Source organism: Salvelinus alpinus, chromosome 26, assembly GCF_045679555.1.
Source record: "Salvelinus alpinus chromosome 26, SLU_Salpinus.1, whole genome shotgun sequence".
Taxonomy (NCBI): domain Eukaryota; kingdom Metazoa; phylum Chordata; class Actinopteri; order Salmoniformes; family Salmonidae; genus Salvelinus; species Salvelinus alpinus.
The window spans coordinates 32,247,989-32,262,571 of record NC_092111.1 but is presented as its reverse complement, the minus strand read 5'-3'; the positions used below and the strand labels follow the sequence as shown (position 1 = coordinate 32,262,571).

General features: G+C 41.6%; 1 pseudogene; it reads left to right on the top strand.

Moving 5' to 3' along the window:
* The window catches only part of LOC139555197 (syndetin-like), a 174,722-nt pseudogene that overhangs the window by 146,647 nt on the left and 13,492 nt on the right, over window positions 1-14,583 (top strand).

Sequence of the window (14,583 nt, the reverse complement as noted above, 5' to 3'; positions counted from 1 at the left end):
TCGATGATCACAGCAGAGTATTGACTGCCCTTTCTCCCTCTACAAACTGCCCTCCGTGCCCACCGTGGCATTTCCCTGCTCTGTTTGAGTCCGTGCATTTCATCTGGAACAGGAGCCCTTGTGCTAGAAAGTAAATGGCAACGGGTCGTTAATCGGCAAACGCTGACTACTTCGCTCTTCTTCTTGTCTCTTTCTTTTCTTTGTTTTTCATCTTTCTTTCTTATGTTCTTTGTTTTCTCTTCATCCCTCTCTTTCTCTCTGCCCGCCCAGGACACGCCTGGAGGAGTTGCGGATGTTTCTGGAGAACGAGACGTGGGAACGGTGTCCTGTCAAATCTAACTTCAACATCACTCAGCTCCATGTAGCCTAACCAATGCTTGTGTACAGTATTCCTGATTCTTTCTATCCTTGATATGCAGGCTTATTGATGTTGTAAACAATGCATTTTTTGGTTTTTATGTACAGAGAAGATCTGTATAGACAACTTGTTCTATAATGTCATCTACATGTTTAAACATGCAGCATTAGCAGGCAGGTTTATGGGATTGTTTTAACATCCATGCAGCTCCAATTAGCTCACGTACGGTTTAGGATTCATTCATTCTGTAAGCAACATCTGAGGACTACAGTACCATATGAATAATGCAGTGAGTGAGAGAGCGAGTGATATTGCCAGCCTTCTACCAGGTACCCTCAGGGAAGCCAGGGTCCCGCTATAATCTCCTCATGAAAGATTAATGGCTTGGAATCTAACAAACAAAATAAGGAAGTGGTAGGCAGAGTTCTAGCTGGGGATTCTCTGTGGTGTGACTTATTTACAGGCGGGCAACTGGTTCATGCCTCTGTTCTGCCACTGGCAAAGGTGACGCTCGGCCTCGGGTTTCGTTTTTTTGTCCTATATCCAAGTATTCTTTTAGTTATTCTCGTCTCTGTCTAGTATTTTGTCATAGCCACTAATGCCCTAGGCGTATTTAATTCCATTATTCCTCTATTGCAAACTTGTGGATTTGATCAGCCTGTAGTTGACCATATAGCCAACTACTTCGAAATAGGCGCATTTGTGACTCTGATTTATCATTTGAGGTGCATGCCAAAGATTTATGTGAACGATTCAAAACAAGAGGGTATAAAGAAGAATTATTGGACAATTGCCTTAAGAGAGAGAGTAAGACAAATGGAGTGGAATGCATTATTGCAAACACGTTAAAGGAATCCCTCTCCCACCTCTACAACTTTGGTGTCCACCTACAGTCCTATTTCAAGGTTGATCGAGGAAGAGGTTAATAGACATTAGCACATATTACACAGCGACCCCAGATTTGTTCAAGCGTGTGAATCCTCCCCGATCATGGTAATTTCCCGTGTCACAACTGTGTCCGCTGTTATGCCATGATCAAAGGGTACTCTCTTATCCGTCCCCATTCGGGTAAGAGGATAAAGTTTCGTGCTAGAACAACATGCATCACAAAATATGTTGTATATCTCCTTAAGTGTTCCTGTAACTTGTATTATGTGGGTAAGACCAAACGGGAACTTAAGACAAGGATATGTGAGCATAAGAGCATCCATTCACAACCATGATAAAAATATCCATATATGAGAGGGATAAATTACTTCTCCAGAGACATATTGGATAGACGCTTGGGCATTCTTTTTTTTTTTTTTTTTTGTAGTAGGTTCTAAATAGGCCAAACATTTAGGTAATGACATCATAAAACATTTAGGTAATGACATCATAAAACATTTAGGTAATGACATCATAATGTATTTGTATTGTGTGTCTGTCTTTATTTGATGTTCACTTTTCCCCCGCAGCTTTTTCTGCTGCGATCTCTTGATTGGGCCAGTACTGACTGGGAATTTATAATGATGCCCACCTGTGAGGTCTTGTTGCCGTGACATTGACTGCCATTGCCTTGCAAGCTGAAGAAGGGCTCATACCCCAAACGTTCGTGCAGCAATAAAAATGTCAATTTCAGTTTATTTACCGTAGTGCTGTCTTATTTCTGTTCTTTGGATTATATATGAGGATCCAGTTTGAAGTTTGTATGAGGTGGAGTTGAGCACGTAGTTTATATGTTTTCATTAGCCTGTCCCATTTGAAGTATACCTAGTGTTCCTTTGATGTCTTTTTGCTTTGATTTCAAAGATTTCATCAATGAATGCTATGTTGTAAAGCCACACCAAGGAGGATAACTGTAACATTAACCATAAATTACACGTAATTATAAACATTGGCGAGCATCCACGCCAGCAGACCATATTTATCGTTCTGCAGTACACCTGTCAATCAACTAATCAACGCATCCTACTTCACACTGTAGGCCCATTGATAATGTAGTAACACAGACCATTCGGTGCTTCAGGGTGTGTTCGTTGTCATAGTGACAACTGCAAATAATACAGTGCCTTCAGAAAGTATTCACACCCCTGGACTTTTTCCACATTTTGTTGTATTACAGCCTGAATTTAAAATTGATTAAATTGAGATTTTGTGTCACCGGCCTACACACAATATGCCATAATGTCAAAGTGGTATTATGTTTTTAGAATTTTTGTACATATTAATTAAAAAGGAAAAGCTGAAATGTCTTCAGTCTAAGTATTCAACCCCTTTGTTATGTCAAGCCTAAATAAGTTCACATAATAAGTTGCATGGACTCACTCTGTGTGCAATAATAGTGTTTAACATGATTTTTGAATGACTACCTCATCGCTGTACCCCACACATACAATTATCTGTAAGGTCACTCAGTCGAGCAGTGAATTTCAAAGAGATTCAACCACAAAGACCATGGAAGTTTTCAAATGCCTCGCAAAGAAGGGCACCTATTGAATATCCCTTTGAGCATGGTGAAGTTATTCATAACACTTCGGATGAAGTATCAATAACCCACTCACTACAAAGATACCTGCGTCCTTCCTAATTCAGTTGCCGGAGAGGAAGGAAACCGCTCAGGGATTTCATCATGAGGTCAATGGTGATTTAAAAAAACTTACAGAGCTTAATGGTTATGATAGGAGAAAACTGAGGATGGATCAACAACATTGTAGTTACTCCACAATACTAACCTAATTGACAAAGTGAAAAGAATAAAATAATACAAATATTCCAAAATATGCATCCTGTTTGCAGTAAGGTGTGAAAGTAAAACTGCAAAACATGTGGAAAAGAAATTAACTTTATGTCCTAAATACAAAGTATAATGTTTGGGTCAAATCCAACACAACACATCACTAAGTACCACTCTTCATATTTTCAAGCATGGTGGTGGCTGCATCATGTTATGGGTATGCTTGTCATCGGAAAGAACTAGGGAGTTTTTTTAGGATAAAAAATAAACAGAATATAGCTAAGCACAGGCAAATTCCTAGAGGAAAACCTGGTTCTGTCTGCTTTCCAACAGACACTGGGAGACAAATTCACCTTTCAGCAAATCAAATCAAATTTTATTGGTCACATACACATGGTTAGCAGATGTTAATGCGAGTGTAGCGAAATGCTTGTGCTTCTAGTTCCAACCGTGCAGTAATATCTAACAAGTAATCTAACAACTTCACAACAACTACCGTATACACACAAGTTAAAGGAATGAATAAGAATATGTACATATAAATATATGGATGAGCGATGGCCGAACGGCATAGGCAAGATGCAGTAGATGGTATAGAATACAGTATATACATATGAGATGAGTATGTAAACATTATATAAAGTTGCATTGTTTAAAGTTGTTTAAAGTGTTTAAAGTGACTAGTGATACATTTATTTCATTCCATTTTTAATTATTAAAGTGGCTAGAGATTTGAGTCAGGATGTTGGCAGCAGCCACTCAATGTTAGTGATGGCTGTTCAACAGTCTGATGGCCTTGAGATAGAAGCTGTTTTTCAGTCTCTCGGTCCCAGCTTTGATGCACCTGTACTGACTTCGCCTTCTGGATGATAGCGGGGTGAACAGGCAGTGGCTCGGGTGGTTGTTGTTCTTGATGATCTTTTTGGCCGTCCTGTGACATCTGGTGGTGTAGGTGTCCTGGAGGGCAGGTAGTTTGGCCCCGGTGATGCGTTGTGCAGACCTCACTACCCTCTGGAGAGCCTTATGGTTGTGGGCGGAGCACTTGCCGTACCAGGCGGTCATACAACCAAACGGGATGCTCTCGATTGTGCATCTGTAAAAGTTTGTGAGTGTTTTTGGTGACAAGCCACATTTATTCAGCCTCCTGAGGTTGAAGAGGCGCTGTTGCGCCTTCTTCACCACGCTATCTGTGTGGGTGGACCATTTCAGTTTGTCCGTGATGTGTACGCCGAGGAACTTAAAACTTTCCACCTTCTCCACTACTGTCCCATCGATGTGGATAGGGGGGTGCTCCCTCTGCTGTTTCCTGAAGTCCACGATCATCTCCTTTGTTTTGTTGACGTGGGGTGTGAGGTTATTTTCCTGACACCACACTCTGAGGGCCCTCACCTCGTCCCTGTAGGCCATCTCGTTGTTGTTGGTAATCAAGCCTACCACTGTAGTGTCGTTTGCAAACTTGTTGATTGAGTTGGAGGCGTGCATGGCCACGCAGTCATGGGTGAACAGGGAGTACAGGAGAGCTGAGAACGCACCCTTGTGGGGCCCCAGTGTTGAGGATCGGGGTGGCGATGTTGTTACCTACCCTCACCACCTGGGGGCGGCCTGTCAGAAAGTCCAGGACCCAGTTGCACAGGGCGGAGTCTAGACCCAGGGTCTCGAGCTTAATGACGAGTTTGGAGGGTACTATGGTGTTAAATGCTGAGCTGTAATCGATGAACAGCATTCTTACATGGGTATTCCTCCTGTCCAGATGACTTAGGGCAGTGTGATTGCGATTGCGTCGTCTGTGGACCTATTGGGGCGGCAAGCAAATTGGAAGATAGGGTGGAGGTGATATGATCCTTGACTAGTCTCTCAAAGCACTTCATGATGACAGAAGTGAGTGCTACGGGGCGATAGTCATTTAGCTCAGTTACCTTAGTTTTCTTGGGAACAGGAAGCATGTGGGAACAGCATACTGGGATAGGGATTGATTGAATATGTCCGTAAACACACCAGCCAGCTGGTCTGCGCATGCTCTGAGGACGCGGCTAGGGATGCCGTCTGGGCCGGCAGCCTTGCGAGGGTTAACACGTTTAAATGTTTTACTCACGTTGGCTGCGGTGAAGGAGCCCGCAGGTTTTGGTAGCGGGCCGTATCGGTGGCACTGTATTGTCCTCAAAGCGAGCAAAGAAGTTGTTTAGTTTGTCTGGGAGCAAGACGTCGGTGTCCGCGACGGGGCTGGATTTATTTTTGTAATCCATGATTAACTGTAGACCCTGTCACATACGTCTTGTGTCTGAACCGTTGAATTGTGACTCTACTTTGTCTCTATACTGACGCTTAGCTTGTTTGATTGCCTTGCGGAGGGAATAGCTACACTGTTTGTATTCGGTCATGTTTCCGGTCCCCTTGCCATGATTAAAAGCAGTGGTTCGCGCTTTCAGTTTTGCGCGAATGCTGGCCTCAATCCACGGTTTCTGGTTGGGGAATGTTTTAATAGTCACCGTGGGTACAACATCACGATGCAGTTGCTAATATACTCGCTCACCGAATCAGCATATACAGTTGAAGTCGGAAGTTTACATACACTTAGATTGGAGTCATTAAAACTCGTTTTTCAACCACTCCACAAATTTCTTGTTAACAAACTATAGTTTTAGGACGGTTAGGACATCTATTTTGTGCATGACAAGTAATTTTTCCAACAATTGTTTACAGACAGATGATTTCAATTATAATTCACTGTATCACATTTCCAGTTGGTCAGAAGTTTACATACACTAAATTGACATAATTTGAGTCAATTGGAGGTGTACCTGTGGATGTATTTCAAGGCCTACCTTCAAACTCAGTGCCTTTTTGCTTGACATCATGGGAAAAATCAAAAGAAATCAGCCAAGACAAAAAATTGTAGACCTCCACAAGTCTGGTTCATCCTTGGGAGCAATTTCCAAATGCCTGAAGGTACCACGATCATCTGTACAAACAATAGTACGCAAGTATAAACACCATGGGACCACGCAGCCATCATACCGCTCAGGAAGGAGACGCGTTCTGTCTCCTAGAGATGAACGTACTGTGGTGCGAAAAGTGCAAATCAATCCCAGAACAACAGCAAAGGATCTTGTGAAGATGCTGGAGGAAACAGGTACAAAAGTATCTATATCCACAGTAAAACGAGTCCTATATCGACATAACCTGAAAGGAAGAAGACACCGCTCCAAAACCGCCATAAAAAGCCAGACTACGGTTTGCAACTGCACTTGGGGACAAAGATCGTACTTTTTGGAGAAATGTCCTCTGGTCTGATGAAACAAAAATAGAACTGTTTGGCCATAATGACCATCGTTATGTTTGGAAGAAAAGGGGGGAGGCGTGCAAGCCGAAGAACACCATCCCAACCGTGAAGAACGGGGGTGGCAGCATCATGTTGTGGGGGTGCTTTGCTGCAGGAGGGACTGGTGCACTTCACAACATAGATGGCATCATGAGAAGGAAAATTATGTGGATATATTGAAGCAGCATCTCAAGACATCAGTCAGGAAGTTAAAGCTTGGTCGCAAATGGGTCTTCCAAATGGACAATGACCCCAAGCATACTTCCAAAGTTGTGGCAAAATGGCTTAAGGACAACAAAGTCAAGGTATTGGAGTGGCCATCACAAAGCCCTGACCTAAATCCTATAGAAAATATGTTTGGCAGAACTGAAAAAGAGTGTGCGAGCAAGGAGGCCTACAAACCTGACTCCTCTACACCAGCTCTGTTAGGAGGAATGGGCCAAAATTCACCCAACTTATTGTGGGAAGCTTGTGGAAGGCTACCCGAAACGTTTGACCCAAGTTAAACAATTTATCGGCAATGCTACCAAATACTTATTGAGTGTATGTAAACTTCTGACCCACTGGGAATGTGATGAAAGAAATAAAAGCTGAAATAAATCATTCTCTCTACTATTATTCTGACATTTCACATTCTGAAAGTACAGTGGTGATGCTAAATGTCTTAAAGACAGGGAATTTTTACTAGGATTAAATGTCAGCAATTGTGAAACTGAGTTTAAATGTATTTGGCTATGGTGTATGTACACTTCCGACTTCAACTGTACATCAATGTTGTTGTCTGAGGCTATCCGGATCATATCCCAGTCCACGTGATCGAAGCAATCTTGATGCTTGGAATCAGATTGGTCGGACCAGCGTTGAACAGACCTTTGCACGGGCATTTCCTGTTTTAGTTTCTGTCTATAGGCTGGGAGCAACAAAATGGAGTCGTGGTCAGATTTGCCGAAAGGAGGGCGAAGGAGTGCTTTGTATGCGTCGCATAAGTTCCAGAATGCTGCCAACCCGGGTCGCGCATTCGATACGCTGATAAAATTTAGGAAGCCTTGTTTTCAGATTAGCTTTGTTAAAATCCCCAGCTACAATACATGCAGCCTCAGGATATGTGGTTTCCAGTTTGCATAGAGTCCATTGAAGTTCGTTCAGGGCTGTCGAGGTGTCTGCTTCGGGGGGGATATACACGGCTGTGACTATAATCGAAGAGATTTCTCTTGGTAGATAATGCGGTTGGCATTTGATTGTAAGGGATTCTAGGTCAGGTGAACAAAAGGACTTGAGTTCCTGTATGTTGTTATGATCACACCACGACTCGTTAATCATAAGGCATACACCCCCGCCCTTCTTCTTACTAGAGAGATGTTTGTTTCTGTCGGCGTGATGCGTGAAGAAACCGGGTGGCTGTACCGACTCTGATAACGTATCCCGAGTGAGCCATGTTTCCGTGAAACAGAGAATGTTACAATCTCTGATGTCTTTCTGGAAGGCATCCTTTGGTCGAATTTCGTCTACCTTGTTGTCAAGAGACTAGACATTGGCGAGTATTATACTCGGGAGCGGTGAGTGATGCCTGTCTACGGAGCCTAACCAGAAAACCCTTCTGTCTGCCCCTTCTGCGGCGCAGTTGTTTTGGGTCGCCTACTGGGATCCGATCCATTGTCCTGGGTGGTGGTCCAAACAGAGGATCCGCTTCAGGAAAGTTGTATTCCTGGTCGTAATGTTGGTAAGTTGACGCTGCTCTTATATCCAATAGTTCTTCCCGGCTGTAGGTAGTAAGACTTAACATTTCCTGGGGTAACAGTGTAAGAAATAATACATAAAAAAACTAAATACTGCATAGTTTCTTAGGAACGCGAAGCGAGGCGACCATCTGTCGGCGCCATGTAGCCTGGCCAATGACCTAAAACACAAGGCCAGATATACACTGGAGTTGCTTACCAAGACGACATTGAATGATCTTGAATGGCCTTAAATCGTCTTGAAAATCTATAGCAAGATTTGAAAATGGCTGACTAGCAATGATCAACAACCAACTTGACAGAGCTTGAATAATTTATAAAAGAATAATGTGCCAATATTGTACAATTAAGTTGTGCAAAGCTTTTAGAGACTTACCCAGAATGACTCACAGCTGTTATCGCAAACCAAGGTAATTCTAGCATTTACTGACTGGGGTGAATAGTTATGTAAATACATTTGTTCTGTATTTCGTTGTCAACAAATTTGCAAAAATATAGATGAACATGTTTTCACTTTATCATTATGGGGTATTGTGTGAAGAGGGTTTAGAGAAAAAATATTTAACCCATTTTGAATTCAAGCTGTAACACAACAATGTGGAATAATTCAAGATGTATGAATACTTTCTGATGGCACTGTACATGTAATAAAAAATCATATAGAAACTCCTATTTAAATGTAGCTATTCAACAATAAACGCTGTTTAGCCTGCACATCTTTTAAGTCATGGAATTGCTTGTCTTGTTGATCAAGTGGTTTGCAAGTGAGTTCCATTTTTCTATTGATTGTTAACCCATTTGGATCTTTATTTTCGCTGTGCTCATATGTCTGTCCTGTGCAACAGTTCATTTGGCCTAGGCTAATTTTACATTTAGCAATTAGCAAGAGAAAACTTTGCTCATCTTCTCGAAAAAGGCTATTGGGCCGAGTATAACAATTCAAAAAATACTGTAAATTTGTATTTGTCACATGCGCCGAATACAACAGGTGTAGTAGACCTTACAGTGAAGTGCTTACTTACAAGCCCTTAACCAACAATGCAGTTCAAGAAATTGAGAAATAAAATATTTACCTAATAAACTAAAGAAAAGAAATTAGCAAAATAAATGTCCTGTAGCTTCTGTAGCCTATAGCTTTTCCTGTGATTTCACAAGAAGGGGATTAGCAGAGAGACTAGCGTAGCACGGGAACAGTTGGAAGAGAGGCTAGAGATGTGTAGCTGAAGTAAGAAGCTAAATATTAGCTGGATATTAGGCCATACATTAGCTAAATAGGAAGGCTATAACTATTTAACTGTCAAAGTGCAATAAAAAAAAGTGAACAGATGATGAAATTGCAGATCTGTGCGTTCCTCCAGGCTGCGCTCTGCAGTTCCGGACACAGAAAACTCCACTATTGATTAGGCCTAAGGTTTTAGACTAAAACATTCTACATAGGCAACAACAACACAGTGTAATGAGGAATGTATTGTTATCAAGTCAATACACAATTATTGTCTAGGGCTGTAAGATGCTGTGATGTAGGATCATTTTAATTACCGCTCATACATTCTGTTTTGAATGCTTCATGCCAAAATAACTGCATATAGCCTAGGCCTGATCATGCAACCATTTGGATCAGTTATGGGTTTACAAGGTCCAGAAAGGTACATTAACAGGCTACTCATATGGTGTATTTTGATCACACCTCTCACTCTCCTTTTAAACTCCCCTATTTTAAATTCAGCAAGCAAAAGCAAGCTGGAATCTCCTCGATAGGCTAGTAGTAGGAAATAAAATGCGGAAAATATGGCCTTCTCATGCGATGGTTGTCGTGGATCATCATTCTCCGAAGTCTTCCTATAAGTAATGTGGCTACCAATATGCTCACACATGCTTAGTTATTCAGGCAAGCTTACCTTGCGTTCTGCCTTCTCTCCTCTCCGAGCAGCCTTGCACACCTAGAACCAAGAGCGCTTCAATAGAAGACGCTTTTGATTGGTTGTCAATGTTTTATCATCGGAGGGCCAGGCAGAAAATCGCTCTTAAAGTGATCTAAACGATAGCTCTCGTTATCGTTTTCCGCTGTTTTTGTAGTTATCGTTGTGGTGTGAATGCTCCTGTTCACTTGAATTAGAAAGATTTTTTTTTTTTATTATTGTTATAGTTATCGTCCTTGGTGTGGACGGGCCTCAATCTAAGGCTACGTCCCAAATGGCACCCTATTTCCTATATAGTGCACAACTTCTTTTTTTGTTGTACATATAGTGCCCTACGGTGAAATAAGGTGCCATTTGGGCCGCATCCCTGAGCGTATCTCTCCCTCTGCTCTCTCTCCCTGCAGGAGTTAAAGTTCATGGGTCAGTGCCGGACCCCTCAGTGTCTCCCAGTAGACAGATGTTGTCCAGTTAGGACCAGGAACTCCTGTCTCTTTTTTTGAGCTCTTCAGCCAGGAGGGGAACCCCTTTTGAGAGGCACATCGACAACAAGGATGGGGAGACTGAGGACGTGCTGGCCTCCAATGGGGTAAGCAGTGGCCATGTTTGAGAGCATCAAATCCGTAATGCATTGAGGGTAAATTGTGAATGACTGACTAATCTACAAATAATAATGAGTAGTTATTTATGACGCAAGGTCATTTGTAGATCAGTCTGCCATATCGACCCACCCCAGTGCCTCATCCTAGTTCCAGATGTTTCACATGTTTCTAGATCCTAGTCCTGTAGCTGGTATGTTGTGTTTGCTGTTTGTCAAGGAGAATGAAGCAGAACGAAGCCGTTTGTAAGCACCAACAACTTTGTTGATAAGGGTGAGTTAAGGTTATTTCAATCAGAAGGTGACATATTCCATAACTCCCTGTCTGCCACACACATTGTCCATTACGCTGTTGCATCTCTCCACCAGAACGTTGTATCACTATCCACTGATCCTTCTTCACAACGCCTGCTGCCATTCCATCAGATCTCACCAAGTATTAATATGAATCCCATTAGTTCCCCTGGTATCACGTGTCATCACCGTCCGCCACACTGTCATTTCAAGTGAGGAAATAAATAGGAGCAGCGATTAAAGTCGGACATTATCATTTGGGGACGTTAAGTGGTTTATAGTCGCCCTAGCAGTCACGTCAGAGGTCGTAACAGAGTTTAATGGAGGGGGCCGTGTCGGTATGGAGTTTACACCCGCTGCAGTGGTGCTTAACACTTTGATGCACTTGACATTTCATTATATTCAATATGAGCCGCTACTGTAATGAAAAATAAAGACTACAGTTATATGGGCGTTGCGTGTTGTCCTTTGGAGAGCTCTGCGTGATAGCACACTGATATTAATGAAATAATAGGCTCGCTTTTATGAAGTGACAAACTTTTATGGAAATGTGCTTGCATACAAGTGGACTGGACTATTATTTGTTCAGATTTCATTATCAGTTTTTTTTTGTTCTGCCATTACAATCAACCCATTGTTTGTTTTTGTCTTAATTTTAATTAATACACCAATGTATCTTGAGAATTAATATTGTATTATCAATGGGGATTAGTCAAATCCAAAATGGTTCCTTTCTTGTTAACACATTTTCATAACCTCAAGCTTGTATTCAATATGAACTGCTAAAGCTCAGTCGAAGGCATTGTGTCGCTAGATTTCGATCACATTGAGAAAGTGAGCATACACAATCTGCAGTTCAGTTAAGTTCCCTTTAAAGTTTCAATTATTCCTGGTAGAGTATTATAGGTGGTTTTGTTCCTCGTAGAGTATCGTAAGTGGTATTGTGCCTCAAAGAGTATTGTAGGTGTGTTGTTCCTGGTAGAGTATTGTAGGTGGTTTTGTTCTTGGTAGAGTATTGTAGTTGGTATTGTTCCTGGTTGCTTTTTCCATGGTTAAAGAGTATTGTAGGCGGTATCGTTCCTGGTAGAGTATCGTATGTGGTATTGTTCCTGGTGGAGTATTGTAGGTGGTATCGTTCCTCGTAGAGTATTGTAGGTGTGTTGTTCCTGGTAGAGTATTGTAGTTGGTTGTGTTCCTCGTAGAGTATTGTAGGCGGTATCGTTCCTGGTAGAGTATCGTATGTGGTATTGTTCCTGGTAGAGTATTGTAGGTGGTATTGTTCCTGGTAGAGTATTGTAGGTGGTTTTGTTCTTGGTAGAGTATTGTAGTTGGTATTGTTCCTGGTTGCTTTTTCCATGGTTAAAGAGTATTGTAGGCGGTATCGTTCCTGGTAGAGTATCGTATGTGGTATTGTTCCCGGTAGAGTATTGTAGGTGGTATTGTTCCTCGTAGAGTATTGTAGGTGGTATTGTTCCCGGTAGAGTATTGTATGTGGTATTGTCCCTGGTAGAGTATTGTGGGTGGTATTGTTCCTGGTAGAGTATTGTATGTGGTATTGTCCCTGGTAGAGTATTGTGGGTGGTATTGTTCCTGGTAGAGTATTGTAGGTGGTATTGTTCCTGGTAGAGTATTGCAGGTGGTATTGTTCCTCGTAGAGTATTGTAGGTGGTATTGTTCCTGGTAGAGTATTGTATGTGGTATTGTTTCTGGTAGAGTATTGTATGTGGTATTGTTCCTGGTAGAGTATTGTGGGTGGTATTGTTCCTGGTAGAGTATTGTATGTGGTATTGTCCCTGGTAGAGTATTGTGGGTGGTATTGTTCCTGGTAGAGTATTGTGGGTGGTATTGTTCCTGGTAGAGTATTGTATGTGGTATTGTCCCTGGTAGAGTATTGTGGGTGGTATTGTTCCTGGTAGAGTATTGTATGTGTTATTGTCCCTGGTAGAGTATTGTGGGTGGTATTGTTTCTGGTAGAGTATTGTATGTGGTATTGTTCCTGGTAGAGTATTGTAGGTGGTATTGTTCCTCGTAGAGTATTGTAGGTGGTATTGTAGGTGGTTGTGTTTCTGGTAGAGTATTGTAGGTGGTATTGTTCCTGGTGGAGTATTGTAGGTGGTATTGTTCCTGGTAGAGTATTGTAGGTGGTATTGTTCCTGGTAGAGTATTGTAGGTGGTTTTGTTCTTGGTAGAGTATTGTAGTTGGTATTGTTCCTGGTTGCTTTTTCCATGGTTAAAGAGTATTGTAGGTGGTATCGTTCCTGGTAGAGTATCGTATGTGGTATTGTTCCTGGTGGAGTAGTGTAGGTGGTATTGTTCCTGGTAGAGTATTGTAGGTGGTTTTGTTTCTGGTAGAGTATTGTATGTGGTATTGTTCCTGGTAGAGTATTGTATGTGGTATTGTTCCTCGTAGAGTATTGTAGGTGGTATTGTAGGTGGTTGTGTTTCTGGTAGAGTATTGTAGGTGGTATCGTTCCTGGTAGAGTATCGTATGTGGTATTGTTCCTGGTGGAGTATTGTAGGTGGTATTGTTCCTGGTAGAGTATTGTAGGTGGTATTGTTCCTGGTAGAGTATCGTATGTGGTATTGTTCCTGGTAGAGTATTGTAGGTGGTATTGTTCCTGGTAGAGTATTGTAGGTGGTTTTGTTCTTGGTAGAGTATTGTAGTTGGTATTGTTCCTGGTTGCTTTTTCCATGGTAGAGTATCGTTCCTCGTAGAGTATTGTGGGTGGTATTGTTCCTGGTAGAGTATTGTAGGTGGTATTGTTCCTCGTAGAGTATTGTAGGTGGTATTGTTCCTGGTAGAGTATTGTAGGTGGTTGTGTTTCTGGTAGAGTATTGTATGTGGTATTGTTCCTGGTAGAGTATTGTAGGTGGTATTGTTCCTGGTGTGGTATTGTAGGTGGTTGTGTTTCTGGTAGAGTATTGTCGGTGGTATTGTTCCTGGTAGAGTATTGTAGGTGGTATTGTTCCTCGTAGAGTATTGTATGTGGTATTGTTCATGGTAGAGTATTGTAGGTGGTTGTGTTTCTGGTAGAGTATTGTATGTGGTATTGTTCCTGGTAGAGTATTGTAGGTGGTATTGTTCCTCGTAGAGTATTGTACGTGGTATTATTCCTGGTAGTGTATTGTAGGTGGTGGTTGTCTCACCTAGCTATCTTAAGATGAGCACACTAACTGTTAGTGGCTCTGGAAAAGAGTGTCTGCTAGATGACTAAAATGTAAAAATGTGATAAAAGCTTCTAAATCATCAGCAATTATAACTCTTTCTCTGAATGACCATATGATTATTTTCCCCCTCTGCAGTATGAGTCAGGTACATTAGTCAAGTGTGCACCAGGACTACGACAGTGATTAAAGCATCTAAATGATCATATTGTTAATATACAGTACCAGTTGAAAGTTTGGACACACCTACTCATTCAAGGTTTTTTATTTATTTGTACTATTTTCTACATTATAAAATAGTAGTCAATACATCAACACTATGAAATAACCCATGGAATCATATAGTAACCAAAAAAGAGTTAAAACAAATCCAAATATATTTTAGATTTGTGATTATTCAAATAGCCACCCTTTGCCTTGATGACAGCATGGCACACTCTTGGCATTCTCTCAACCAGCTTCATGAGGAATGCTTTTCCAA